Source organism: Lepidochelys olivacea (genome assembly GCF_965140295.1).
Source record: "Lepidochelys olivacea isolate rLepOli2 genome assembly, chromosome: 14".
NCBI lineage: Eukaryota > Metazoa > Chordata > Testudines > Cheloniidae > Lepidochelys > Lepidochelys olivacea.
This window is the reverse complement of record NC_140424.1, coordinates 31,249,189-31,276,779: the sequence shown is the minus strand read 5'-3', so window position 1 is coordinate 31,276,779 and position 27,591 is coordinate 31,249,189. Positions and strand designations below refer to the sequence as shown.

At 44.2% G+C, this 27,591-nt stretch overlaps 3 long non-coding RNA genes across 3 annotated transcripts; all 3 read left to right on the top strand.

Moving 5' to 3' along the window:
* The first annotated feature begins 1,476 nt into the window (after nucleotides 1-1,476).
* Nucleotides 1,477-8,008, top strand: LOC311531212. The gene is made up of 2 exons (XR_014714155.1): nucleotides 1,477-5,972; nucleotides 6,719-8,008. It is a non-coding gene; the product is annotated as an uncharacterized lncRNA (long non-coding RNA).
* Nucleotides 8,009-10,981: 2,973 nt separating this feature from the next.
* On the top strand, nucleotides 10,982-17,526 carry LOC311531079. Its single transcript, XR_014714138.1, has 2 exons — nucleotides 10,982-15,490; nucleotides 16,237-17,526. It is a non-coding gene; the product is annotated as an uncharacterized lncRNA (long non-coding RNA).
* A 2,973-nt stretch (nucleotides 17,527-20,499) lies between these two features.
* On the top strand, nucleotides 20,500-27,036 carry LOC311531120. The gene is made up of 2 exons (XR_014714143.1): nucleotides 20,500-25,001; nucleotides 25,747-27,036. It is a non-coding gene; the product is annotated as an uncharacterized lncRNA (long non-coding RNA).
* The last annotated feature ends 555 nt before the right edge of the window (nucleotides 27,037-27,591 follow it).

The window sequence follows — 27,591 nt, the reverse complement described above, 5'->3', positions numbered from 1 at the left end:
GAAGGGCCTGTATCCTGTACAGAGAAGAGATCATGAGAATGTCAGAGACGGGAGATATTGTAGCGAGAGGCCCTGGTAAATTCACAGAGGTAAAATTGTGTATAGATCCTTTCTGGATAACGTTGGCATCTGTCTGCATGGCTATGTTTTTGCAGCCTAACACTGTAGCTCTTCTCCGTCCAGACAACTATCACAAGCAGAAAAAGAGATATTCGACCCCCTCTATTCAGTGGCTCTTGTATAACAAAGAAAATATACAGATACGGCATGCTTTACAGGGTAGGGAATTACACGTAGGCCCCCTACTTTCTAGACGGTTATGCCGTCGTTGATGGGGTACGCACAGCCTTTGAGTTTAATGGGTGTTTTTTTGCCAGGGTTGTATCACCTGTTATTGTGAAAAAGCACCCTACAATGGGGACTACTTTTGAGTTTCTTTATTAAAAGACTGAGCTCAAGACCGATTATCTGAAAGGACTTGGTTAAGTAGTGAGGAGACGAGTGGGAGGTGACGCTAGAAAGATAAAGAGCTTGCAGATTTCTTAAACAAAGCCCAGCTGCCTCAGCCTCTCGTGCCTAGGGATGCTCTTTTTTGGGGGAGGACTAACACTATCCGCCTATATTACTAGTAATATTAGTAACTTGACTGCAATTCATGACATGCTGGCGAGACCCAGCAGCATATTCCTGAGCGGTTCGGGATCCATTCCTGCAGCCCAAAAGGGAAGACGGAACGCGTAGTAGAAAAAACGTTGAAAGATGGTGCCAAATGTGGACAGAAGCACAGGGATTGCTGGGATGCGATTTGATGCATCACGGGGCATTGGGAGAGACCCCAGAATGCCCCGCACCCCCCTACTGAAATTTAACTAACCAATCCTAACCTATTGAACATGATTATTTAACCAATTATATCCCACCACTTTAATTAGTTTACACCCAGCAAAATTAATTATACAGCAGACAGAAACAATCACAGAACCAGACAGAGATTATACAAACAATGGGGAAATGGGGACTACAGTGATAGAACAAATACAGAAATGAGGATTTCACATCCCAGCTATTGATAAGTGAGTTCATGCCAGAAAGGATGCTATCAAACTAAGTTTCCTTTTACATTTTCTAGGCACTTCCCTTTCTCTGGAGGTGATAGGCATTATCAGGACAGGATTGTATTCCTAACAGCCCAATAGCACCTGCTTTCAATGTGACTAGTTTGGAATGTAAGGGTGTGACCGTTCGCTTCCCAGCTTATGGCTGCCTCTGCTGCTTAGCCAAAGAGCTTAGCCTAAGAACAGGGCCTCAGACTGTCACAGTAAGAGAAAAAAGAAAAGGAGTACTAGTGGCACCTTAGAGACTAACCAAATTATTTGAGCATAAGCTTTCGTGAGCTCCAGCTCACTTCGTCGGATGCTGTAGCTCACGAAAGCTTATGCTCAAATAAATCGGTTAGTCTCTAAGGTGCCACTAGTACTCCTTTTCTTTTTGCGAATACAGACTAACACGGCTGCTACTCTGAACCAGTAAGAGCAGGCACTTACCACGGCAGACAGTGATTTTGATTCTTTCTTTTATACCTCTATAACTAGCTAAGGGATAAGAATACACCTAAATTCTTAGAGTATATGCCTTTACAGACAGGCTTGACTAGCTATATCCTAACACTCCCAGCCTTTTTTTTCGGGATCCTCCTGCCCAGGTATCCCTGGAAAAGCATAGGACATATAGCGACACATTTCCTGATAAGGCCAGGCATCAAGGTGGAAGGTGTCGATATTCCATTTATGCCACTGCCCCTTGTGTAGTATAGTGCCCTGCACCCTCTCTCGTGCAGGCATACCACACCTATTCCAATTAGTGTTCCCAGACTTCCCATTACAGTGGGCCCGAGAAGGTTGGGTCCGGGTTGCCTAGTACACTGCGGGGTGGGGAGGGCTTACTACATTACTTATAGGTTATCTCTATATGCAACGTAACACAAGTACAGTTAACAATACAAAATCCACAGCAACACCGAGTCCTGACCACTGCAGTATGGTCCAACAGCCGAGCCGCCACCAAAACACTGCCTCTCCTCCTTCGACAGGGTCATGATCTTATGTGTCCAGTTGCTGGCAGTTGCAAAAAGCTGTCCCTGCAGGTTTTACATGCTTTTGTCCCTATCATAAGTCCATTGAATGTTCACAGAGAAATGGGATATTGTCCAAACCAGCTTAACCACTTGGTATGGAATCAGGCGATATGCCCTGGTTTGAGTATTTACAGCAATAAGATTTACAGATGCATTTGTGCACCATAGTCCAGATAGCAGCATGTAGCTGTGTATAGTTTGATTATGGGCTGGTGTAATTGTGCCCTTAGTAATATGTATGTTCCCAGCAAAACACCTTGTACACCCAATTGTCCACCCCTTGCACAGGCCATTGATCCTGCTCCTCCATAGTCACAGGAGAGGGGCACAGCCAAACACCTTCTGTTGATTTACACTATTTTACACACCCCTCCATTGATTCCCAGTAAGCTCCTTCTCATTATTTCTATATTATTTCTTGTGGGGACCACCTTAGTTGCCATTCCATTTCCAGGCACCACGGTAGCTAGTACACAGGTGCTTGCCTCCTAGTTGGGCATTCTGCATTCCCATACACATCTCCCCACCAAGGTCAGCCTTCTGAAGCCATCCCCTACCCATGTCATGAGGTTTCTTGTTTATTGAAACACAACAATGCTAGCAACAAGACAAACACCACACACAAAACAACACAAAACATAGATCCATGGTATTCTGACAGGTTATTCTTCTGCAGGCGCCAGCTTGCTTGTAGAGTGTCTGAAAAACAAAAGAAACAATTTCCACCACCCCCTAGTGGGGACAGATTATTGCTTAATAATACTACTACTTCCTTTTACAAATTTCCTTGCTAATTGTAGAAAAAAACCCAGAAGAATTACCTCCAAGCTGTCCTTATTTTGTTCTATAGTCAGGCTACTGAGCTACCCCACTCACTGGTCATTTAGGAAATTCATGAGGTGGTGTACCTCAGTTTCCCCTCTTGTACAACCGACCAAGTTTGTAATAGTTTCTCTGCCGTACCAAACAGTGGAGACGACATCAATTAAGAGCACACTCACAGACATTCTCGTTTCCCTTTCTGGGTATGTGTGGTGAGACTGTGCTCCTCAGCTAGACAAGTAGGTGTCCATCCCAATATCTGTTATGTGTTCAGATGGGCCTCAGGGCCCTCTGTAGCTCTAATAGGCAAATGGTCCCATGCAGAGCCACTTGCCATCAGCCTCCTGTCTATGCTACAGAAGGGGCCACATCAGCATTGAATCCTCCCAGCCTTGGACACAGGAGGCAGCGATGGAAATAATGAGACTCCATGAAACTGTGTGAGATTCTCCAGGGACCTGGGATTATTTCGGGTCTCACCCAGAGGGGCTCGAACACTTTGTATAGTGGAGGTCCTGAGAGCCACTGACCCAAACTATAAACTCTGTGTAGAATGGAAACCACTTCAAGCCAGAGGGTATTGCTGGATCCCAAGGACCCCTGGTTCCAGCACCTATGGTCTCAACATAGAATGGCCATGGGACTGATGGGCACTTGGCCCCCAAGGGCTGCCCAGGTCCCTGGGGCTCTGTCTCTGATTCATTAGCGCTGGAGGTTTCTCTCTACTCAGGAAGGAGAGAAGATTTCTGCCCAAAGAAGGACAGAAGAGTCTGTCCAAATCTTCCGTACAAAGGAAGGCGGTTGAGGTAGTTGAGGCCATAAAGGAAGTCTGGGGAATTGCTAGAGGAGAGGGCTGCTCTCTCTCTTTCCTCTGACTAGGAGAACAGGAGTTGAGCTTCCAGGGTCAGAAGCTGATGCCTGCCTTCATTGTGAGGCACAACTCCTGGCTGAGCAGCTGCTGAGCAGGAACAGTCAGCGTGGATTAACCAAGGGCAAGTCATGCCTAACTAACCTAATTGCCTTCTACGATGAGATAACTGGCTCTGTGGATGAGGGGAAAGCAGTGAACTAGTTAGCAAAGCCTTTGATATGGTCTCCCACAGTATTCTTGCCAGCAAGTTAAAGAAGTATGGGCTGGATGAATGGAAGTGAATATAAAGTGGAAAGGAAGAAGGATGTGGAAAAATGGGAAAGAGTCCAGTGAAGGGCAACAAAAATGACTCGGGGGCTGGAGCCTTATGAGGAAAGGCTGAGGGAACTGGGATTACTTCGTGTGCAGAGGAGAAGAACGAAGAAAGGGGGTTCCAAAGAGGGTGGAGCTAGACTGTTCTCCGTGGTAGCAGATAACAGAAAGAGGCGTAATGGTCTCAAGTTGCAGTGGGGGAGGGTTAGGCTGGCTATTAGGAAAAACTTTTTCACTAGGAGGGTGGTGAAGCACTGGAATGGGTTACCGAGGGAGGTAGTGGAATCTCCTTCCTTAGAGGTTTTGAAGGTCAGGCTTGAAAAAAACCTCTGTCTGGGATGATTTAGTTAGGGACTGAGTCTCCCAGGCTGAGGGCAGGAGACGGGGTGGGGAGCGAGGTACCCAGCGCCCAGCCCGGCCCAGACCCATTTCCTGCAGCATCCCACGGTAGATTGACTTTTCTGGGACAAGGGGAGGAGCAGAGAGAGAAAAAGACAGTTCCTACCTCTGCCTAGCTCCCCGCAAGCTGCTGGGGGAGTGTGCAGGCACAATGTCAAGAGAAATCTCTCAAAGTGGCTCCTTTTGATTCTACTCTTTTCTACTGTTCTGTTCAGAGAATCGGTTACTAGGAGGGTTTAAGATTTTCTCTGTAAATTTAGGATTTGTGAGAAATTATAAAGTATAACATATATATAGAGCTACAGTTTGTGTCATCCCTTTCCACAGTTTCCTTTCTCTCCAGTGTAAGGAATTGTTTCAGAGTAGCAGCCGTGTTACTCTGTATTCGCAAAAAGAAAAGGAGTACTTGTGGCATCTTAGAGACTAACCAATTTATTGGAGCATAAACTCAGATGTCAAGAATTATAACATTCATAAACCAGTCGGAGAACACTTCATTCTCTTTGGTCACGCGATTACAGTCATGAAAGTTGCGATATTACAACAGAAAAACTTCAGAAACAGACTTCAAGGAGAGACTGCTGAATTGGAATTCATTTGCAAATTGGATACAATTAATTTAGGCTTGATAGCGACTGGGAGTGGTTGAGTCATTCCGCAAAGTAACCTATTTCCCCTTGTTTATTCCTGCCCCCCTCCCCCCCCCCACTGTTCCTCAGACGTTCGTGTTAAACCCTGGATTTGTGCTGGAAATGGCCCACCTTGATTAGCATACACATTGTAAGGTGAGTGATCACTTTAGATAAGCTATTACCAGCAGGAGAGTGGGGTGGGGGGAGAGAAAACCTTTTGAAGTGATAAACACCCATTTTTTCATGGTCTCTGTGTATAAAAACACGCTCACTGTATTTTCTACAGTATGCATCCGATGAAGTGAGCTGTAGCTCACGAAAGCTTATGCTCAAATAAATTGGTTAGTCTCTAAGGTGCCACATGTACTCCTTTTCTTAGTGTAAGGAATGACTCTTGCCTGCATTCCTTCTTTAGCCCATCATATGATGGGACCATAAAAGAATATAAGGAGGAGAATCTTTACCAGCATATACAGAGAGTGCAAGAGGCCACCAATAAATCCAAAGGGAATGTTACCCAAAGTCTTGAAAAGAGACAACTCTAAGAGCCCGCGCAAGTTAGAAAAAGCCTCAAGGGGAGAAAGGGAGTGAAACCACTAACCATGCAGGAGACTTCCTGAATGGCCTCATTTTCCAAAGCACACACCCAGGGGAGAAACCAAACATATGTATAGAATATGGGAAAAGTTTGGCTCAGAACTCAGACCTCGTTAATCATCAGAGATCCACATTGGACAGAAACCCTATAAGTGTATGTACTGTGGGAAAAGGTTCAATGTGAGCTCTACTTCACCACGGCAAGGTAAGTGTGTGCGTGTATGTTTTAAAACATATTTTTTGAAAGAGTTAGTTTTAATGTTTAAATTGTGAGTTAGGGGCCTATGGAAGAGATAAGCGTGGGATTTTACAGTATTTTTGTTTCAAAACAGTTTGTTTTTTAATCTGCAAAATGTGATGTGTTTTTAAAACGGCTTGTTTTAAAATTAGTTCGTGTTTAAATTGTTGTTGGTGATTTAGGGAACCTATGCAAGACATAGTTATGGGGGGGATTTTAAAGGTATTTTATTGCACACTTTGTTTTTGGGTACATGGTGGAAATATAAAATTCTCGGTTTTAGAGAAACACTAGTGGTGGAAATGAACCAAAACCTGTGTTTGTTGTACAGCCTGAAGTGGATTACCTTGTTTTAAAGCTATGACTTTTTAAATAGAAAAACACCTTAATAAGTATTTTATTTTTTAACTTTACAAGACAGTTTCATTTGTTTTATAATAATAATGTTGTCTGCTCTAAAACATGAGAGATTCTTAGACAAGAGGGTAAACAAGCTCAAAAGAGAAAGAAAAGAGACATCTGAAAAGGAAAATTCACCAGCATCAATGGCTGATGGATGGCTGAAGCCCAGTAAATATGTTTTGCTTATTGTTTTGACTATTTCATGAGTTTTTCTATTTTAAGCAAATACATAGCTGTGGGTGAGAAAGATGGTAAAGTTTTAAAATGTTTATTTGATGCTAAGTTGGAACACCTCCGTTTTTCTTAATCAGGCATGGGCAGTTCTCCTGACAATGCTGTAGTCCGAGCTACAGGGAAACCTCCACCAGAACCACCAAAGAACCAGGAATCTGCTCCGATACCTTTAACAACAACAACAACGCCAACGCAAACAGCAGAAGAGTGCAGTCGAAGCAGCAGGACAGTCCAAAGCGCACATACGTCAAGCCAAAGGACAAAACAAAAGACTTTGGTAAAAAGCACCCACACAAACATAACTCCAGTTCCTCAGCTGTCAGCACCACACCAAGTCCTGAGAAAACTGTGAGCGAAAACACACCCATTCATAAACCTGGAGCAAACTTTTTAGTGGTTGTCAATAAAAAAGCCAAGAACTGAAAGCTCCAGCGATGCAGGGGTAGCTCCTTATGAAGTATCCAACAATTCTCGCGAACTATTCTCCCACCTCCATAAGGTCGGCACAGCTCTTCAGTATTCTAGAAAATTTGGGAAAAATATGACGCTTCGTTCAGAAAGCTGATGGACGCTGTATCCTCAGAGGTTCTCAAAGAAAGGAAGACTGGAAACTACATCAAAAATGCAAAAGCTCTTGCAGCTGAATTTGAAAAACACTTCAGTTTTTCTGAGGGTTGTTCTGAGCAGGCATGACTAGTCATGGAAAGGGGCTTTCGTAAAAGGGGCATCCTCAAAGCTACACATTAGCTAAGGCGTAAACAAAAGGGGCGGGCAGTGTTGGCGGATAAACGTACGTCTGCCGAAAAGTTACAGGCCAGGGTCGCTGAAATTTTTTAAAAAAGGCTAAAGAGGTGATGAGGATCAAAAAACAAAAAGAGACGCCCCCTACTCTGGAGGCTCTGAAATTGGTGTGTCTGAGATTGGGGAGGCGGAATCCGACCTGGGGGCAGTGGTGACTCTCACAGAGTCTGGTTTAGAAAATTCCCCAGAAGGCTTTCTTGATGGGTCCCCGTATACTTCTGATGATCCTCACGCTGGCCCTTGGAGTCTGACTCTCAAATAGCATCTGATGTAGAAAAAGCAGCTGACGGTTCCGTAGCGGAACCCCCAAGTAACCCTGAAAATGCAGATGCAGACCCCCCAAACAGACGTGTATATAGAGAGAGTGAGAAATTGTCAAAGGGAATTACCTAGGTTTGGGGGTTCGGCGTATCGTGAAGAATTTTGTTTTGTCAATCTTGAGAGAATTAAATCAGCTCAGCAGGTCGTTGAAGCCATACACGGGGGATACAGTGGCCGCAGAGTTTTGAATTTTTTCCTCTATAGTCAAATCCTCCATAAAAAGAGACCATGTTTAGTAGACCTGACTTACACTGGTACTAATCTGTGTTTTGCGGGTGGGTTCTTGGCTGTCATGTCTGACTGTAAAGCAACAGACGTGGAATTGTTAGACTGGGTGAGAAAGTTGCATGAGAAACTGGGGTGGTCAGATCAAAAAAAGATTATGCTCAGCATCATAGCGGCGTTTGAACAGCATTTAGGAGTCAACATACAGGTGGTGCTCTATGCGGCAAACGGTGGCTGTTTTTTTTTTTTTTAAATGGGAGTTCCAGTGTACGCCAAGACTTTTTTCATCGTGTTGCATGATGAGCATTATTATGGGGTTCTGGATGTGAAAAAGCTGTTCGGTGTGAAAAATTATTGTGAGTTTTACCACACAGTGTACAGTGATAGCCATTCTTGCAGGTATCGTTGGTGCCTCTGCTTGAGTGCAACGTTCTCAGACAGCGTGGGTGTGCAGCTGAGGTGTCCTAGCTGTAGACTGTATTGTTGCTCCAAAGAATGTTTAGAGAGACAAGTAGACTGCGCATCGAAAAAACAAGTCAAATGCCTGTCTAAAATTGTATGTGATCAGTGTCAGTCTTACGTGGACAAGGGACACAGGTGTAAGAGAAGGCGTTGTGAGCAGTGTCGGGGTTTGATCACCAGTGATGTAGATAGCCACCTGTGTTTTATGTATAGCATTAGAAATTATATTTTTTTACAGTTTTGAATGCAGGCAGGAGATGGGCCTGCATGTGCACAATTAGATTTTTGCTATGTCCCTAAAGCTAGAACGATCCTGGGAATTTAAGGGTGGTGAGTGTCTGTCTACATTTGTTAAGACCTTTATTGGCAGAAAGTTCCGGGACTGCAAGACAGAACAAGGAGTAATGGTCTCAAGTTGCGGTGGGGGAGACTTAGGTTGGATATTAGGAAAAACTTTTCACTAGGAGGGTGGTGAAACACTGGAATGTGTTACCTAGGGAGGTGGTGGAATCTCCTTCCCTAGAAGTTTTTAAGGTCAGGCTTGACAAAGCCCTGGCTGGGATGATTTAGTCAGGGATCGGTCCTGCTTTGAGCAGGGGGTTGGACTAGATGACCTCCCTTCCAACCCTGATATTCTATGATTCTTATGATTCTAAGTTCCTAGCGCACAATTCTAAAGATTATGAGGCATACTTCATTGTTAGACAGTTACTGAAGGAAAAGATGGGCCTAGAACTGATAACTCAGGGTAGTAAACTAATGTGTGTGGAAGTTAAGGCCCTGGGCATTTGTTTTATAGACTCATTACACTTCTTGCCCATGAAGCTTAGCAAGCTCCCACAGGTGATGGGGTCTGAAGATTGCAAAGGGCATTTCCCACATTTTTCATCACTTTAGAAAGCCAAATTTACGTGGGGCCTATGTCCAAGGTGGAGTACTATGGCGTAGACAGCATGATGCCTATGGAGAAAGCAGGATTTCTTCCCCGGTATCGGGACAACAGATATGAGATGTTTGACTTGCAGAAAAAGCTCGCGTATTATTCTCAGAAGGGTGTCAACATTTTGAGAAGGGCCTGTATCCTGTACAGAGAAGAGATCATGAGAATGTCAGAGACGGGAGATATTGTAGCGAGAGGCCCTGGTAAATTCACAGAGGTAAAATTGTGTATAGATCCTTTCTGGATAACGTTGGCATCTGTCTGCATGGCTATGTTTTTGCAGCCTAACACTGTAGCTCTTCTCCGTCCAGACAACTATCACAAGCAGAAAAAGAGATATTCGACCCCCTCTATTCAGTGGCTCTTGTATAACAAAGAAAATATACAGATACGGCATGCTTTACAGGGTAGGGAATTACACGTAGGCCCCCTACTTTCTAGACGGTTATGCCGTCGTTGATGGGGTACGCACAGCCTTTGAGTTTAATGGGTGTTTTTTTGCCAGGGTTGTATCACCTGTTATTGTGAAAAAGCACCCTACAATGGGGACTACTTTTGAGTTTCTTTATTAAAAGACTGAGCTCAAGACCGATTATCTGAAAGGACTTGGTTAAGTAGTGAGGAGACGAGTGGGAGGTGACGCTAGAAAGATAAAGAGCTTGCAGATTTCTTAAACAAAGCCCACCTGCCTCAGCCTCTCGTGCCTAGGGATGCTCTTTTTTGGGGGAGGACTAACACTATCCGCCTATATTACTAGTAATATTAGTAACTTGACTGCAATTCATGACATGCTGGCGAGACCCAGCAGCATATTCCTGAGCGGTTCGGGATCCATTCCTGCAGCCCAAAAGGGAAGACGGAACGCGTAGTAGAAAAAACGTTGAAAGATGGTGCCAAATGTGGACAGAAGCACAGGGATTGCTGGGATGCGATTTGATGCATCACGGGGCATTGGGACAGACCCCAGAATGCCCCGCACCCCCCTACTGAAATTTAACTAACCAATCCTAACCTATTGAACATGATTATTTAACCAATTATATCCCACCACTTTAATTAGTTTACACCCAGCAAAATTAATTATACAGCAGACAGAAACAATCACAGAACCAGACAGAGATTATACAAACAATGGGGAAATGGGGACTACAGTGATAGAACAAATACAGAAATGAGGATTTCACATCCCAGCTATTGATAAGTGAGTTCATGCCAGAAAGGATGCTATCAAACTAAGTTTCCTTTTACATTTTCTAGGCACTTCCCTTTCTCTGGAGGTGATAGGCATTATCAGGACAGGATTGTATTCCTAACAGCCCAATAGCACCTGCTTTCAATGTGACTAGTTTGGAATGTAAGGATGTGACCGTTCGCTTCCCAGCTTATGGCTGCCTCTGCTGCTTAGCCAAAGATCTTAGCCTAAGAACAGGGCCTCAGACTGTCACAGTAAGAGAAAAAAGAAAAGGAGTACTAGTGGCACCTTAGAGACTAACCAAATTATTTGAGCATAAGCTTTCGTGAGCTCCAGCTCACTTCGTCGGATGCTGTAGCTCACGAAAGCTTATGCTCAAATAAATCGGTTAGTCTCTAAGGTGCCACTAGTACTCCTTTTCTTTTTGCGAATACAGACTAACACGGCTGCTACTCTGAACCAGTAAGAGCAGGCACTTACCACGGCAGACAGTGATTTTGATTCTTTCTTTTATACCTCTATAACTAGCTAAGGGATAAGAATACACCTAAATTCTTAGAGTATATGCCTTTACAGACAGGCCTGACTAGCTATATCCTAACACTCCCAGCCTTTTTTTTCGGGATCCTCCTGCCCAGGTATCCCTGGAAAAGCATAGGACATATAGCGACACATTTCCTGATAAGGCCAGGCATCAAGGTGGAAGGTGTCGATATTCCATTTATGCCACTGCCCCTTGTGTAGTATAGTGCCCTGCACCCTCTCTCGTGCAGGCATACCACACCTATTCCAATTAGTGTTCCCAGACTTCCCATTACAGTGGGCCCGAGAAGGTTGGGTCCGGGTTGCCTAGTACACTGCGGGGTGGGGAGGGCTTACTACATTACTTATAGGTTATCTCTATATGCAACGTAACACAAGTACAGTTAACAATACAAAATCCACAGCAACACCGAGTCCTGACCACTGCAGTATGGTCCAACAGCCGAGCCGCCACCAAAACACTGCCTCTCCTCCTTCGACAGGGTCATGATCTTATGTGTCCAGTTGCTGGCAGTTGCAAAAAGCTGTCCCTGCAGGTTTTACATGCTTTTGTCCCTATCATAAGTCCATTGAATGTTCACAGAGAAATGGGATATTGTCCAAACCAGCTTAACCACTTGGTATGGAATCAGGCGATATGCCCTGGTTTGAGTATTTACAGCAATAAGATTTACAGATGCATTTGTGCACCATAGTCCAGATAGCAGCATGTAGCTGTGTATAGTTTGATTATGGGCTGGTGTAATTGTGCCCTTAGTAATATGTATGTTCCCAGCAAAACACCTTGTACACCCAATTGTCCACCCCTTGCACAGGCCATTGATCCTGCTCCTCCATAGTCACAGGAGAGGGGCACAGCCAAACACCTTCTGTTGATTTACACTATTTTACACACCCCTCCATTGATTCCCAGTAAGCTCCTTCTCATTATTTCTATATTATTTCTTGTGGGGACCACCTTAGTTGCCATTCCATTTCCAGGCACCACGGTAGCTAGTACACAGGTGCTTGCCTCCTAGTTGGGCATTCTGCATTCCCATACACATCTCCCCACCAAGGTCAGCCTTCTGAAGCCATCCCCTACCCATGTCATGAGGTTTCTTGTTTATTGAAACACAACAATGCTAGCAACAAGACAAACACCACACACAAAACAACACAAAACATAGATCCATGGTATTCTGACAGGTTATTCTTCTGCAGGCGCCAGCTTGCTTGTAGAGTGTCTGAAAAACAAAAGAAACAATTTCCACCACCCCCTAGTGGGGACAGATTATTGCTTAATAATACTACTACTTCCTTTTACAAATTTCCTTGCTAATTGTAGAAAAAAACCCAGAAGAATTACCTCCAAGCTGTCCTTATTTTGTTCTATAGTCAGGCTACTGAGCTACCCCACTCACTGGTCATTTAGGAAATTCATGAGGTGGTGTACCTCAGTTTCCCCTCTTGTACAACCGACCAAGTTTGTAATAGTTTCTCTGCCGTACCAAACAGTGGAGACGACATCAATTAAGAGCACACTCACAGACATTCTCGTTTCCCTTTCTGGGTATGTGTGGTGAGACTGTGCTCCTCAGCTAGACAAGTAGGTGTCCATCCCAATATCTGTTATGTGTTCAGATGGGCCTCAGGGCCCTCTGTAGCTCTAATAGGCAAATGGTCCCATGCAGAGCCACTTGCCATCAGCCTCCTGTCTATGCTACAGAAGGGGCCACATCAGCATTGAATCCTCCCAGCCTTGGACACAGGAGGCAGCGATGGAAATAATGAGACTCCATGAAACTGTGTGAGATTCTCCAGGGACCTGGGATTATTTCGGGTCTCACCCAGAGGGGCTCGAACACTTTGTATAGTGGAGGTCCTGAGAGCCACTGACCCAAACTATAAACTCTGTGTAGAATGGAAACCACTTCAAGCCAGAGGGTATTGCTGGATCCCAAGGACCCCTGGTTCCAGCACCTATGGTCTCAACATAGAATGGCCATGGGACTGATGGGCACTTGGCCCCCAAGGGCTGCCCAGGTCCCTGGGGCTCTGTCTCTGATTCATTAGCGCTGGAGGTTTCTCTCTACTCAGGAAGGAGAGAAGATTTCTGCCCAAAGAAGGACAGAAGAGTCTGTCCAAATCTTCCGTACAAAGGAAGGCGGTTGAGGTAGTTGAGGCCATAAAGGAAGTCTGGGGAATTGCTAGAGGAGAGGGCTGCTCTCTCTCTTTCCTCTGACTAGGAGAACAGGAGTTGAGCTTCCAGGGTCAGAAGCTGATGCCTGCCTTCATTGTGAGGCACAACTCCTGGCTGAGCAGCTGCTGAGCAGGAACAGTCAGCGTGGATTAACCAAGGGCAAGTCATGCCTAACTAACCTAATTGCCTTCTACGATGAGATAACTGGCTCTGTGGATGAGGGGAAAGCAGTGAACTAGTTAGCAAAGCCTTTGATATGGTCTCCCACAGTATTCTTGCCAGCAAGTTAAAGAAGTATGGGCTGGATGAATGGAAGTGAATATAAAGTGGAAAGGAAGAAGGATGTGGAAAAATGGGAAAGAGTCCAGTGAAGGGCAACAAAAATGACTCGGGGGCTGGAGCCTTATGAGGAAAGGCTGAGGGAACTGGGATTACTTCGTGTGCAGAGGAGAAGAACGAAGAAAGGGGGTTCCAAAGAGGGTGGAGCTAGACTGTTCTCCGTGGTAGCAGATAACAGAAAGAGGCGTAATGGTCTCAAGTTGCAGTGGGGGAGGGTTAGGCTGGCTATTAGGAAAAACTTTTTCACTAGGAGGGTGGTGAAGCACTGGAATGGGTTACCGAGGGAGGTAGTGGAATCTCCTTCCTTAGAGGTTTTGAAGGTCAGGCTTGAAAAAAACCTCTGTCTGGGATGATTTAGTTAGGGACTGAGTCTCCCAGGCTGAGGGCAGGAGACGGGGTGGGGAGCGAGGTACCCAGCGCCCAGCCCGGCCCAGACCCATTTCCTGCAGCATCCCACGGTAGATTGACTTTTCTGGGACAAGGGGAGGAGCAGAGAGAGAAAAAGACAGTTCCTACCTCTGCCTAGCTCCCCGCAAGCTGCTGGGGGAGTGTGCAGGCACAATGTCAAGAGAAATCTCTCAAAGTGGCTCCTTTTGATTCTACTCTTTTCTACTGTTCTGTTCAGAGAATCGGTTACTAGGAGGGTTTAAGATTTTCTCTGTAAATTTAGGATTTGTGAGAAATTATAAAGTATAACATATATATAGAGCTACAGTTTGTGTCATCCCTTTCCACAGTTTCCTTTCTCTCCAGTGTAAGGAATTGTTTCAGAGTAGCAGCCGTGTTACTCTGTATTCGCAAAAAGAAAAGGAGTACTTGTGGCATCTTAGAGACTAACCAATTTATTGGAGCATAAACTCAGATGTCAAGAATTATAACATTCATAAACCAGTCGGAGAACACTTCATTCTCTTTGGTCACGCGATTACAGTCATGAAAGTTGCGATATTACAACAGAAAAACTTCAGAAACAGACTTCAAGGAGAGACTGCTGAATTGGAATTCATTTGCAAATTGGATACAATTAATTTAGGCTTGATAGCGACTGGGAGTGGTTGAGTCATTCCGCAAAGTAACCTATTTCCCCTTGTTTATTCCTGCCCCCCTCCCCCCCCCCACTGTTCCTCAGACGTTCGTGTTAAACCCTGGATTTGTGCTGGAAATGGCCCACCTTGATTAGCATACACATTGTAAGGTGAGTGATCACTTTAGATAAGCTATTACCAGCAGGAGAGTGGGGTGGGGGGAGAGAAAACCTTTTGAAGTGATAAACACCCATTTTTTCATGGTCTCTGTGTATAAAAACACGCTCACTGTATTTTCTACAGTATGCATCCGATGAAGTGAGCTGTAGCTCACGAAAGCTTATGCTCAAATAAATTGGTTAGTCTCTAAGGTGCCACATGTACTCCTTTTCTTAGTGTAAGGAATGACTCTTGCCTGCATTCCTTCTTTAGCCCATCATATGATGGGACCATAAAAGAATATAAGGAGGAGAATCTTTACCAGCATATACAGAGAGTGCAAGAGGCCACCAATAAATCCAAAGGGAATGTTACCCAAAGTCTTGAAAAGAGACAACTCTAAGAGCCCGCGCAAGTTAGAAAAAGCCTCAAGGGGAGAAAGGGAGTGAAACCACTAACCATGCAGGAGACTTCCTGAATGGCCTCATTTTCCAAAGCACACACCCAGGGGAGAAACCAAACATATGTATAGAATATGGGAAAAGTTTGGCTCAGAACTCAGACCTCGTTAATCATCAGAGATCCACATTGGACAGAAACCCTATAAGTGTATGTACTGTGGGAAAAGGTTCAATGTGAGCTCTACTTCACCACGGCAAGGTAAGTGTGTGCGTGTATGTTTTAAAACATATTTTTTGAAAGAGTTAGTTTTAATGTTTAAATTGTGAGTTAGGGGCCTATGGAAGAGATAAGCGTGGGATTTTACAGTATTTTTGTTTCAAAACAGTTTGTTTTTTAATCTGCAAAATGTGATGTGTTTTTAAAACGGCTTGTTTTAAAATTAGTTCGTGTTTAAATTGTTGTTGGTGATTTAGGGAACCTATGCAAGACATAGTTATGGGGGGGATTTTAAAGGTATTTTATTGCACACTTTGTTTTTGGGTACATGGTGGAAATATAAAATTCTCGGTTTTAGAGAAACACTAGTGGTGGAAATGAACCAAAACCTGTGTTTGTTGTACAGCCTGAAGTGGATTACCTTGTTTTAAAGCTATGACTTTTTAAATAGAAAAACACCTTAATAAGTATTTTATTTTTTAACTTTACAAGACAGTTTCATTTGTTTTATAATAATAATGTTGTCTGCTCTAAAACATGAGAGATTCTTAGACAAGAGGGTAAACAAGCTCAAAAGAGAAAGAAAAGAGACATCTGAAAAGGAAAATTCACCAGCATCAATGGCTGATGGATGGCTGAAGCCCAGTAAATATGTTTTGCTTATTGTTTTGACTATTTCATGAGTTTTTCTATTTTAAGCAAATACATAGCTGTGGGTGAGAAAGATGGTAAAGTTTTAAAATGTTTATTTGATGCTAAGTTGGAACACCTCCGTTTTTCTTAATCAGGCATGGGCAGTTCTCCTGACAATGCTGTAGTCCGAGCTACAGGGAAACCTCCACCAGAACCACCAAAGAACCAGGAATCTGCTCCGATACCTTTAACAACAACAACAACGCCAACGCAAACAGCAGAAGAGTGCAGTCGAAGCAGCAGGACAGTCCAAAGCGCACATACGTCAAGCCAAAGGACAAAACAAAAGACTTTGGTAAAAAGCACCCACACAAACATAACTCCAGTTCCTCAGCTGTCAGCACCACACCAAGTCCTGAGAAAACTGTGAGCGAAAACACACCCATTCATAAACCTGGAGCAAACTTTTTAGTGGTTGTCAATAAAAAAGCCAAGAACTGAAAGCTCCAGCGATGCAGGGGTAGCTCCTTATGAAGTATCCAACAATTCTCGCGAACTATTCTCCCACCTCCATAAGGTCGGCACAGCTCTTCAGTATTCTAGAAAATTTGGGAAAAATATGACGCTTCGTTCAGAAAGCTGATGGACGCTGTATCCTCAGAGGTTCTCAAAGAAAGGAAGACTGGAAACTACATCAAAAATGCAAAAGCTCTTGCAGCTGAATTTGAAAAACACTTCAGTTTTTCTGAGGGTTGTTCTGAGCAGGCATGACTAGTCATGGAAAGGGGCTTTCGTAAAAGGGGCATCCTCAAAGCTACACATTAGCTAAGGCGTAAACAAAAGGGGCGGGCAGTGTTGGCGGATAAACGTACGTCTGCCGAAAAGTTACAGGCCAGGGTCGCTGAAATTTTTTAAAAAAGGCTAAAGAGGTGATGAGGATCAAAAAACAAAAAGAGACGCCCCCTACTCTGGAGGCTCTGAAATTGGTGTGTCTGAGATTGGGGAGGCGGAATCCGACCTGGGGGCAGTGGTGACTCTCACAGAGTCTGGTTTAGAAAATTCCCCAGAAGGCTTTCTTGATGGGTCCCCGTATACTTCTGATGATCCTCACGCTGGCCCTTGGAGTCTGACTCTCAAATAGCATCTGATGTAGAAAAAGCAGCTGACGGTTCCGTAGCGGAACCCCCAAGTAACCCTGAAAATGCAGATGCAGACCCCCCAAACAGACGTGTATATAGAGAGAGTGAGAAATTGTCAAAGGGAATTACCTAGGTTTGGGGGTTCGGCGTATCGTGAAGAATTTTGTTTTGTCAATCTTGAGAGAATTAAATCAGCTCAGCAGGTCGTTGAAGCCATACACGGGGGATACAGTGGCCGCAGAGTTTTGAATTTTTTCCTCTATAGTCAAATCCTCCATAAAAAGAGACCATGTTTAGTAGACCTGACTTACACTGGTACTAATCTGTGTTTTGCGGGTGGGTTCTTGGCTGTCATGTCTGACTGTAAAGCAACAGACGTGGAATTGTTAGACTGGGTGAGAAAGTTGCATGAGAAACTGGGGTGGTCAGATCAAAAAAAGATTATGCTCAGCATCATAGCGGCGTTTGAACAGCATTTAGGAGTCAACATACAGGTGGTGCTCTATGCGGCAAACGGTGGCTGTTTTTTTTTTTTTTAAATGGGAGTTCCAGTGTACGCCAAGACTTTTTTCATCGTGTTGCATGATGAGCATTATTATGGGGTTCTGGATGTGAAAAAGCTGTTCGGTGTGAAAAATTATTGTGAGTTTTACCACACAGTGTACAGTGATAGCCATTCTTGCAGGTATCGTTGGTGCCTCTGCTTGAGTGCAACGTTCTCAGACAGCGTGGGTGTGCAGCTGAGGTGTCCTAGCTGTAGACTGTATTGTTGCTCCAAAGAATGTTTAGAGAGACAAGTAGACTGCGCATCGAAAAAACAAGTCAAATGCCTGTCTAAAATTGTATGTGATCAGTGTCAGTCTTACGTGGACAAGGGACACAGGTGTAAGAGAAGGCGTTGTGAGCAGTGTCGGGGTTTGATCACCAGTGATGTAGATAGCCACCTGTGTTTTATGTATAGCATTAGAAATTATATTTTTTTACAGTTTTGAATGCAGGCAGGAGATGGGCCTGCATGTGCACAATTAGATTTTTGCTATGTCCCTAAAGCTAGAACGATCCTGGGAATTTAAGGGTGGTGAGTGTCTGTCTACATTTGTTAAGACCTTTATTGGCAGAAAGTTCCGGGACTGCAAGACAGAACAAGGAGTAATGGTCTCAAGTTGCGGTGGGGGAGACTTAGGTTGGATATTAGGAAAAACTTTTCACTAGGAGGGTGGTGAAACACTGGAATGTGTTACCTAGGGAGGTGGTGGAATCTCCTTCCCTAGAAGTTTTTAAGGTCAGGCTTGACAAAGCCCTGGCTGGGATGATTTAGTCAGGGATCGGTCCTGCTTTGAGCAGGGGGTTGGACTAGATGACCTCCCTTCCAACCCTGATATTCTATGATTCTTATGATTCTAAGTTCCTAGCGCACAATTCTAAAGATTATGAGGCATACTTCATTGTTAGACAGTTACTGAAGGAAAAGATGGGCCTAGAACTGATAACTCAGGGTAGTAAACTAATGTGTGTGGAAGTTAAGGCCCTGGGCATTTGTTTTATAGACTCATTACACTTCTTGCCCATGAAGCTTAGCAAGCTCCCACAGGTGATGGGGTCTGAAGATTGCAAAGGGCATTTCCCACATTTTTCATCACTTTAGAAAGCCAAATTTACGTGGGGCCTATGTCCAAGGTGGAGTACTATGGCGTAGACAGCATGATGCCTATGGAGAAAGCAGGATTTCTTCCCCGGTATCGGGACAACAGATATGAGATGTTTGACTTGCAGAAAAAGCTCGCGTATTATTCTCAGAAGGGTGTCAACATTTTGAGAAGGGCCTGTATCCTGTACAGAGAAGAGATCATGAGAATGTCAGAGACGGGAGATATTGTAGCGAGAGGCCCTGGTAAATTCACAGAGGTAAAATTGTGTATAGATCCTTTCTGGATAACGTTGGCATCTGTCTGCATGGCTATGTTTTTGCAGCCTAACACTGTAGCTCTTCTCCGTCCAGACAACTATCACAAGCAGAAAAAGAGATATTCGACCCCCTCTATTCAGTGGCTCTTGTATAACAAAGAAAATATACAGATACGGCATGCTTTACAGGGTAGGGAATTACACGTAGGCCCCCTACTTTCTAGACGGTTATGCCGTCGTTGATGGGGTACGCACAGCCTTTGAGTTTAATGGGTGTTTTTTTGCCAGGGTTGTATCACCTGTTATTGTGAAAAAGCACCCTACAATGGGGACTACTTTTGAGTTTCTTTATTAAAAGACTGAGCTCAAGACCGATTATCTGAAAGGACTTGGTTAAGTAGTGAGGAGACGAGTGGGAGGTGACGCTAGAAAGATAAAGAGCTTGCAGATTTCTTAAACAAAGCCCACCTGCCTCAGCCTCTCGTGCCTAGGGATGCTCTTTTTTGGGGGAGGACTAACACTATCCGCCTATATTACTAGTAATATTAGTAACTTGACTGCAATTCATGACATGCTGGCGAGACCCAGCAGCATATTCCTGAGCGGTTCGGGATCCATTCCTGCAGCCCAAAAGGGAAGACGGAACGCGTAGTAGAAAAAACGTTGAAAGATGGTGCCAAATGTGGACAGAAGCACAGGGATTGCTGGGATGCGATTTGATGCATCACGGGGCATTGGGACAGACCCCAGAATGCCCCGCACCCCCCTACTGAAATTTAACTAACCAATCCTAACCTATTGAACATGATTATTTAACCAATTATATCCCACCACTTTAATTAGTTTACACCCAGCAAAATTAATTATACAGCAGACAGAAACAATCACAGAACCAGACAGAGATTATACAAACAATGGGGAAATGGGGACTACAGTGATAGAACAAATACAGAAATGAGGATTTCACATCCCAGCTATTGATAAGTGAGTTCATGCCAGAAAGGATGCTATCAAACTAAGTTTCCTTTTACATTTTCTAGGCACTTCCCTTTCTCTGGAGGTGATAGGCATTATCAGGACAGGATTGTATTCCTAACAGCCCAATAGCACCTGCTTTCAATGTGACTAGTTTGGAATGTAAGGATGTGACCGTTCGCTTCCCAGCTTATGGCTGCCTCTGCTGCTTAGCCAAAGATCTTAGCCTAAGAACAGGGCCTCAGACTGTCACAGTAAGAGAAAAAAGAAAAGGAGTACTAGTGGCACCTTAGAGACTAACCAAATTATTTGAGCATAAGCTTTCGTGAGCTCCAGCTCACTTCGTCGGATGCTGTAGCTCACGAAAGCTTATGCTCAAATAAATCGGTTAGTCTCTAAGGTGCCACTAGTACTCCTTTTCTTTTTGCGAATACAGACTAACACGGCTGCTACTCTGAACCAGTAAGAGCAGGCACTTACCACGGCAGACAGTGATTTTGATTCTTTCTTTTATACCTCTATAACTAGCTAAGGGATAAGAATACACCTAAATTCTTAGAGTATATGCCTTTACAGACAGGCCTGACTAGCTATATCCTAACACTCCCAGCCTTTTTTTTCGGGATCCTCCTGCCCAGGTATCCCTGGAAAAGCATAGGACATATAGCGACACATTTCCTGATAAGGCCAGGCATCAAGGTGGAAGGTGTCGATATTCCATTTATGCCACTGCCCCTTGTGTAGTATAGTGCCCTGCACCCTCTCTCGTGCAGGCATACCACACCTATTCCAATTAGTGTTCCCAGACTTCCCATTACAGTGGGCCCGAGAAGGTTGGGTCCGGGTTGCCTAGTACACTGCGGGGTGGGGAGGGCTTACTACATTACTTATAGGTTATCTCTATATGCAACGTAACACAAGTACAGTTAACAATACAAAATCCACAGCAACACCGAGTCCTGACCACTGCAGTATGGTCCAACAGCCGAGCCGCCACCAAAACACTGCCTCTCCTCCTTCGACAGGGTCATGATCTTATGTGTCCAGTTGCTGGCAGTTGCAAAAAGCTGTCCCTGCAGGTTTTACATGCTTTTGTCCCTATCATAAGTCCATTGAATGTTCACAGAGAAATGGGATATTGTCCAAACCAGCTTAACCACTTGGTATGGAATCAGGCGATATGCCCTGGTTTGAGTATTTACAGCAATAAGATTTACAGATGCATTTGTGCACCATAGTCCAGATAGCAGCATGTAGCTGTGTATAGTTTGATTATGGGCTGGTGTAATTGTGCCCTTAGTAATATGTATGTTCCCAGCAAAACACCTTGTACACCCAATTGTCCACCCCTTGCACAGGCCATTGATCCTGCTCCTCCATAGTCACAGGAGAGGGGCACAGCCAAACACCTTCTGTTGATTTACACTATTTTACACACCCCTCCATTGATTCCCAGTAAGCTCCTTCTCATTATTTCTATATTATTTCTTGTGGGGACCACCTTAGTTGCCATTCCATTTCCAGGCACCACGGTAGCTAGTACACAGGTGCTTGCCTCCTAGTTGGGCATTCTGCATTCCCATACACATCTCCCCACCAAGGTCAGCCTTCTGAAGCCATCCCCTACCCATGTCATGAGGTTTCTTGTTTATTGAAACACAACAATGCTAGCAACAAGACAAACACCACACACAAAACAACACAAAACATAGATCCATGGTATTCTGACAGGTTATTCTTCTGCAGGCGCCAGCTTGCTTGTAGAGTGTCTGAAAAACAAAAGAAACAATTTCCACCACCCCCTAGTGGGGACAGATTATTGCTTAATAATACTACTACTTCCTTTTACAAATTTCCTTGCTAATTGTAGAAAAAAACCCAGAAGAATTACCTCCAAGCTGTCCTTATTTTGTTCTATAGTCAGGCTACTGAGCTACCCCACTCACTGGTCATTTAGGAAATTCATGAGGTGGTGTACCTCAGTTTCCCCTCTTGTACAACCGACCAAGTTTGTAATAGTTTCTCTGCCGTACCAAACAGTGGAGACGACATCAATTAAGAGCACACTCACAGACATTCTCGTTTCCCTTTCTGGGTATGTGTGGTGAGACTGTGCTCCTCAGCTAGACAAGTAGGTGTCCATCCCAATATCTGTTATGTGTTCAGATGGGCCTCAGGGCCCTCTGTAGCTCTAATAGGCAAATGGTCCCATGCAGAGCCACTTGCCATCAGCCTCCTGTCTATGCTACAGAAGGGGCCACATCAGCATTGAATCCTCCCAGCCTTGGACACAGGAGGCAGCGATGGAAATAATGAGACTCCATGAAACTGTGTGAGATTCTCCAGGGACCTGGGATTATTTCGGGTCTCACCCAGAGGGGCTCGAACACTTTGTATAGTGGAGGTCCTGAGAGCCACTGACCCAAACTATAAACTCTGTGTAGAATGGAAACCACTTCAAGCCAGAGGGTATTGCTGGATCCCAAGGACCCCTGGTTCCAGCACCTATGGTCTCAACATAGAATGGCCATGGGACTGATGGGCACTTGGCCCCCAAGGGCTGCCCAGGTCCCTGGGGCTCTGTCTCTGATTCATTAGCGCTGGAGGTTTCTCTCTACTCAGGAAGGAGAGAAGATTTCTGCCCAAAGAAGGACAGAAGAGTCTGTCCAAATCTTCCGTACAAAGGAAGGCGGTTGAGGTAGTTGAGGCCATAAAGGAAGTCTGGGGAATTGCTAGAGGAGAGGGCTGCTCTCTCTCTTTCCTCTGACTAGGAGAACAGGAGTTGAGCTTCCAGGGTCAGAAGCTGATGCCTGCCTTCATTGTGAGGCACAACTCCTGGCTGAGCAGCTGCTGAGCAGGAACAGTCAGCGTGGATTAACCAAGGGCAAGTCATGCCTAACTAATCTAATTGCCTTCTACGATGAGATAACTGGCTCTGTGGATGAGGGGAAAGCAGTGAACTAGTTAGCAAAGCCTTTGATATGGTCTCCCACAGTATTCTTGCCAGCAAGTTAAAGAAGTATGGGCTGGATGAATGGACTATAAAGTGGAAAGGAAGAAGGATGTGGAAAAATGGGAAAGAGTCCAGTGAAGGGCAACAAAAATGACTCGGGGGCTGGAGCCTTATGAGGAAAGGCTGAGGGAACTGGGATTACTTCGTGTGCAGAGGAGAAGAACGAAGAAAGGGGGTTCCAAAGAGGGTGGAGCTAGACTGTTCTCCGTGGTAGCAGATAACAGAAAGAGGCGTAATGGTCTCAAGTTGCAGTGGGGGAGGGTTAGGCTGGCTATTAGGAAAAACTTTTTCACTAGGAGGGTGGTGAAGCACTGGAATGGGTTACCGAGGGAGGTAGTGGAATCTCCTTCCTTAGAGGTTTTGAAGGTCAGGCTTGAAAAAAACCTCTGTCTGGGATGATTTAGTTAGGGACTGAGTCTCCCAGGCTGAGGGCAGGAGACGGGGTGGGGAGCGAGGTACCCAGCGCCCAGCCCGGCCCAGACCCATTTCCTGCAGCATCCCACGGTAGATTGACTTTTCTGGGACAAGGGGAGGAGCAGAGAGAGAAAAAGACAGTTCCTACCTCTGCCTAGCTCCCCGCAAGCTGCTGGGGGAGTGTGCAGGCACAATGTCAAGAGAAATCTCTCAAAGTGGCTCCTTTTGATTCTACTCTTTTCTACTGTTCTGTTCAGAGAATCGGTTACTAGGAGGGTTTAAGATTTTCTCTGTAAATTTAGGATTTGTGAGAAATTATAAAGTATAACATATATATAGAGCTACAGTTTGTGTCATCCCTTTCCACAGTTTCCTTTCTCTCCAGTGTAAGGAATTGTTTCAGAGTAGCAGCCGTGTTACTCTGTATTCGCAAAAAGAAAAGGAGTACTTGTGGCATCTTAGAGACTAACCAATTTATTGGAGCATAAACTCAGATGTCAAGAATTATAACATTCATAAACCAGTCGGAGAACACTTCATTCTCTTTGGTCACGCGATTACAGTCATGAAAGTTGCGATATTACAACAGAAAAACTTCAGAAACAGACTTCAAGGAGAGACTGCTGAATTGGAATTCATTTGCAAATTGGATACAATTAATTTAGGCTTGATAGCGACTGGGAGTGGTTGAGTCATTCCGCAAAGTAACCTATTTCCCCTTGTTTATTCCTGCCCCCTCCCCCCCCCACTGTTCCTCAGACGTTCGTGTTAAACCCTGGATTTGTGCTGGAAATGGCCCACCTTGATTAGCATACACATTGTAAGGCGAGTGATCACTTTAGATAAGCTATTACCAGCAGGAGAGTGGGGTGGGGGGAGAGAAAACCTTTTGAAGTGATAAACACCCATTTTTTCATGGTCTCTGTGTATAAAAACACGCTCACTGTATTTTCTACAGTATGCATCCGATGAAGTGAGCTGTAGCTCACGAAAGCTTATGCTCAAATAAATTGGTTAGTCTCTAAGGTGCCACATGTACTCCTTTTCTTAGTGTAAGGAATGACTCTTGCCTGCATTCCTTCTTTAGCCCATCATATGATGGGACCATAAAAGAATATAAGGAGGAGAATCTTTACCAGCATATACAGAGAGTGCAAGAGGCCACCAATAAATCCAAAGGGAATGTTACCCAAAGTCTTGAAAAGAGACAACTCTAAGAGCCCGCGCAAGTTAGAAAAAGCCTCAAGGGGAGAAAGGGAGTGAAACCACTAACCATGCAGGAGACTTCCTGAATGGCCTCATTTTCCAAAGCACACACCCAGGGGAGAAACCAAACATATGTATAGAATATGGGAAAAGTTTGGCTCAGAACTCAGACCTCGTTAATCATCAGAGATCCACATTGGACAGAAACCCTATAAGTGTATGTACTGTGGGAAAAGGTTCAATGTGAGCTCTACTTCACCACGGCAAGGTAAGTGTGTGCGTGTATGTTTTAAAACATATTTTTTGAAAGAGTTAGTTTTAATGTTTAAATTGTGAGTTAGGGGCCTATGGAAGAGATAAGCGTGGGATTTTACAGTATTTTGTTTCAAAACAGTTTGTTTTTTAATCTGCAAAATGTGATGTGTTTTTAAAACGGCTTGTTTTAAAATTAGTTCGTGTTTAAATTGTTGTTGGTGATTTAGGGAACCTATGCAAGACATAGTTATGGGGGGGATTTTAAAGGTATTTTATTGCACACTTTGTTTTTGGGTACATGGTGGAAATATAAAATTCTCGGTTTTAGAGAAACACTAGTGGTGGAAATGAACCAAAACCTGTGTTTGTTGTACAGCCTGAAGTGGATTACCTTGTTTTAAAGCTATGACTTTTTAAATAGAAAAACACCTTAATAAGTATTTTATTTTTTAACTTTACAAGACAGTTTCATTTGTTTTATAATAATAATGTTGTCTGCTCTAAAACATGAGAGATTCTTAGACAAGAGGGTAAACAAGCTCAAAAGAGAAAGAAAAGAGACATCTGAAAAGGAAAATTCACCAGCATCAATGGCTGATGGATGGCTGAAGCCCAGTAAATATGTTTTGCTTATTGTTTTGACTATTTCATGAGTTTTTCTATTTTAAGCAAATACATAGCTGTGGGTGAGAAAGATGGTAAAGTTTTAAAATGTTTATTTGATGCTAAGTTGGAACACCTCCGTTTTTCTTAATCAGGCATGGGCAGTTCTCCTGACAATGCTGTAGTCCGAGCTACAGGGAAACCTCCACCAGAACCACCAAAGAACCAGGAATCTGCTCCGATACCTTTAACAACAACAACAACGCCAACGCAAACAGCAGAAGAGTGCAGTCGAAGCAGCAGGACAGTCCAAAGCGCACATACGTCAAGCCAAAGGACAAAACAAAAGACTTTGGTAAAAAGCACCCACACAAACATAACTCCAGTTCCTCAGCTGTCAGCACCACACCAAGTCCTGAGAAAACTGTGAGCGAAAACACACCCATTCATAAACCTGGAGCAAACTTTTTAGTGGTTGTCAATAAAAAAGCCAAGAACTGAAAGCTCCAGCGATGCAGGGGTAGCTCCTTATGAAGTATCCAACAATTCTCGCGAACTATTCTCCCACCTCCATAAGGTCGGCACAGCTCTTCAGTATTCTAGAAAATTTGGGAAAAATATGACGCTTCGTTCAGAAAGCTGATGGACGCTGTATCCTCAGAGGTTCTCAAAGAAAGGAAGACTGGAAACTACATCAAAAATGCAAAAGCTCTTGCAGCTGAATTTGAAAAACACTTCAGTTTTTCTGAGGGTTGTTCTGAGCAGGCATGACTAGTCATGGAAAGGGGCTTTCGTAAAAGGGGCATCCTCAAAGCTACACATTAGCTAAGGCGTAAACAAAAGGGGCGGGCAGTGTTGGCGGATAAACGTACGTCTGCCGAAAAGTTACAGGCCAGGGTCGCTGAAATTTTTTAAAAAAGGCTAAAGAGGTGATGAGGATCAAAAAACAAAAAGAGACGCCCCCTACTCTGGAGGCTCTGAAATTGGTGTGTCTGAGATTGGGGAGGCGGAATCCGACCTGGGGGCAGTGGTGACTCTCACAGAGTCTGGTTTAGAAAATTCCCCAGAAGGCTTTCTTGATGGGTCCCCGTATACTTCTGATGATCCTCACGCTGGCCCTTGGAGTCTGACTCTCAAATAGCATCTGATGTAGAAAAAGCAGCTGACGGTTCCGTAGCGGAACCCCCAAGTAACCCTGAAAATGCAGATGCAGACCCCCCAAACAGACGTGTATATAGAGAGAGTGAGAAATTGTCAAAGGGAATTACCTAGGTTTGGGGGTTCGGCGTATCGTGAAGAATTTTGTTTTGTCAATCTTGAGAGAATTAAATCAGCTCAGCAGGTCGTTGAAGCCATACACGGGGGATACAGTGGCCGCAGAGTTTTGAATTTTTTCCTCTATAGTCAAATCCTCCATAAAAAGAGACCATGTTTAGTAGACCTGACTTACACTGGTACTAATCTGTGTTTTGCGGGTGGGTTCTTGGCTGTCATGTCTGACTGTAAAGCAACAGACGTGGAATTGTTAGACTGGGTGAGAAAGTTGCATGAGAAACTGGGGTGGTCAGATCAAAAAAAGATTATGCTCAGCATCATAGCGGCGTTTGAACAGCATTTAGGAGTCAACATACAGGTGGTGCTCTATGCGGCAAACGGTGGCTGTTTTTTTTTTTTTAAATGGGAGTTCCAGTGTACGCCAAGACTTTTTTCATCGTGTTGCATGATGAGCATTATTATGGGGTTCTGGATGTGAAAAAGCTGTTCGGTGTGAAAAATTATTGTGAGTTTTACCACACAGTGTACAGTGATAGCCATTCTTGCAGGTATCGTTGGTGCCTCTGCTTGAGTGCAACGTTCTCAGACAGCGTGGGTGTGCAGCTGAGGTGTCCTAGCTGTAGACTGTATTGTTGCTCCAAAGAATGTTTAGAGAGACAAGTAGACTGCGCATCGAAAAAACAAGTCAAATGCCTGTCTAAAATTGTATGTGATCAGTGTCAGTC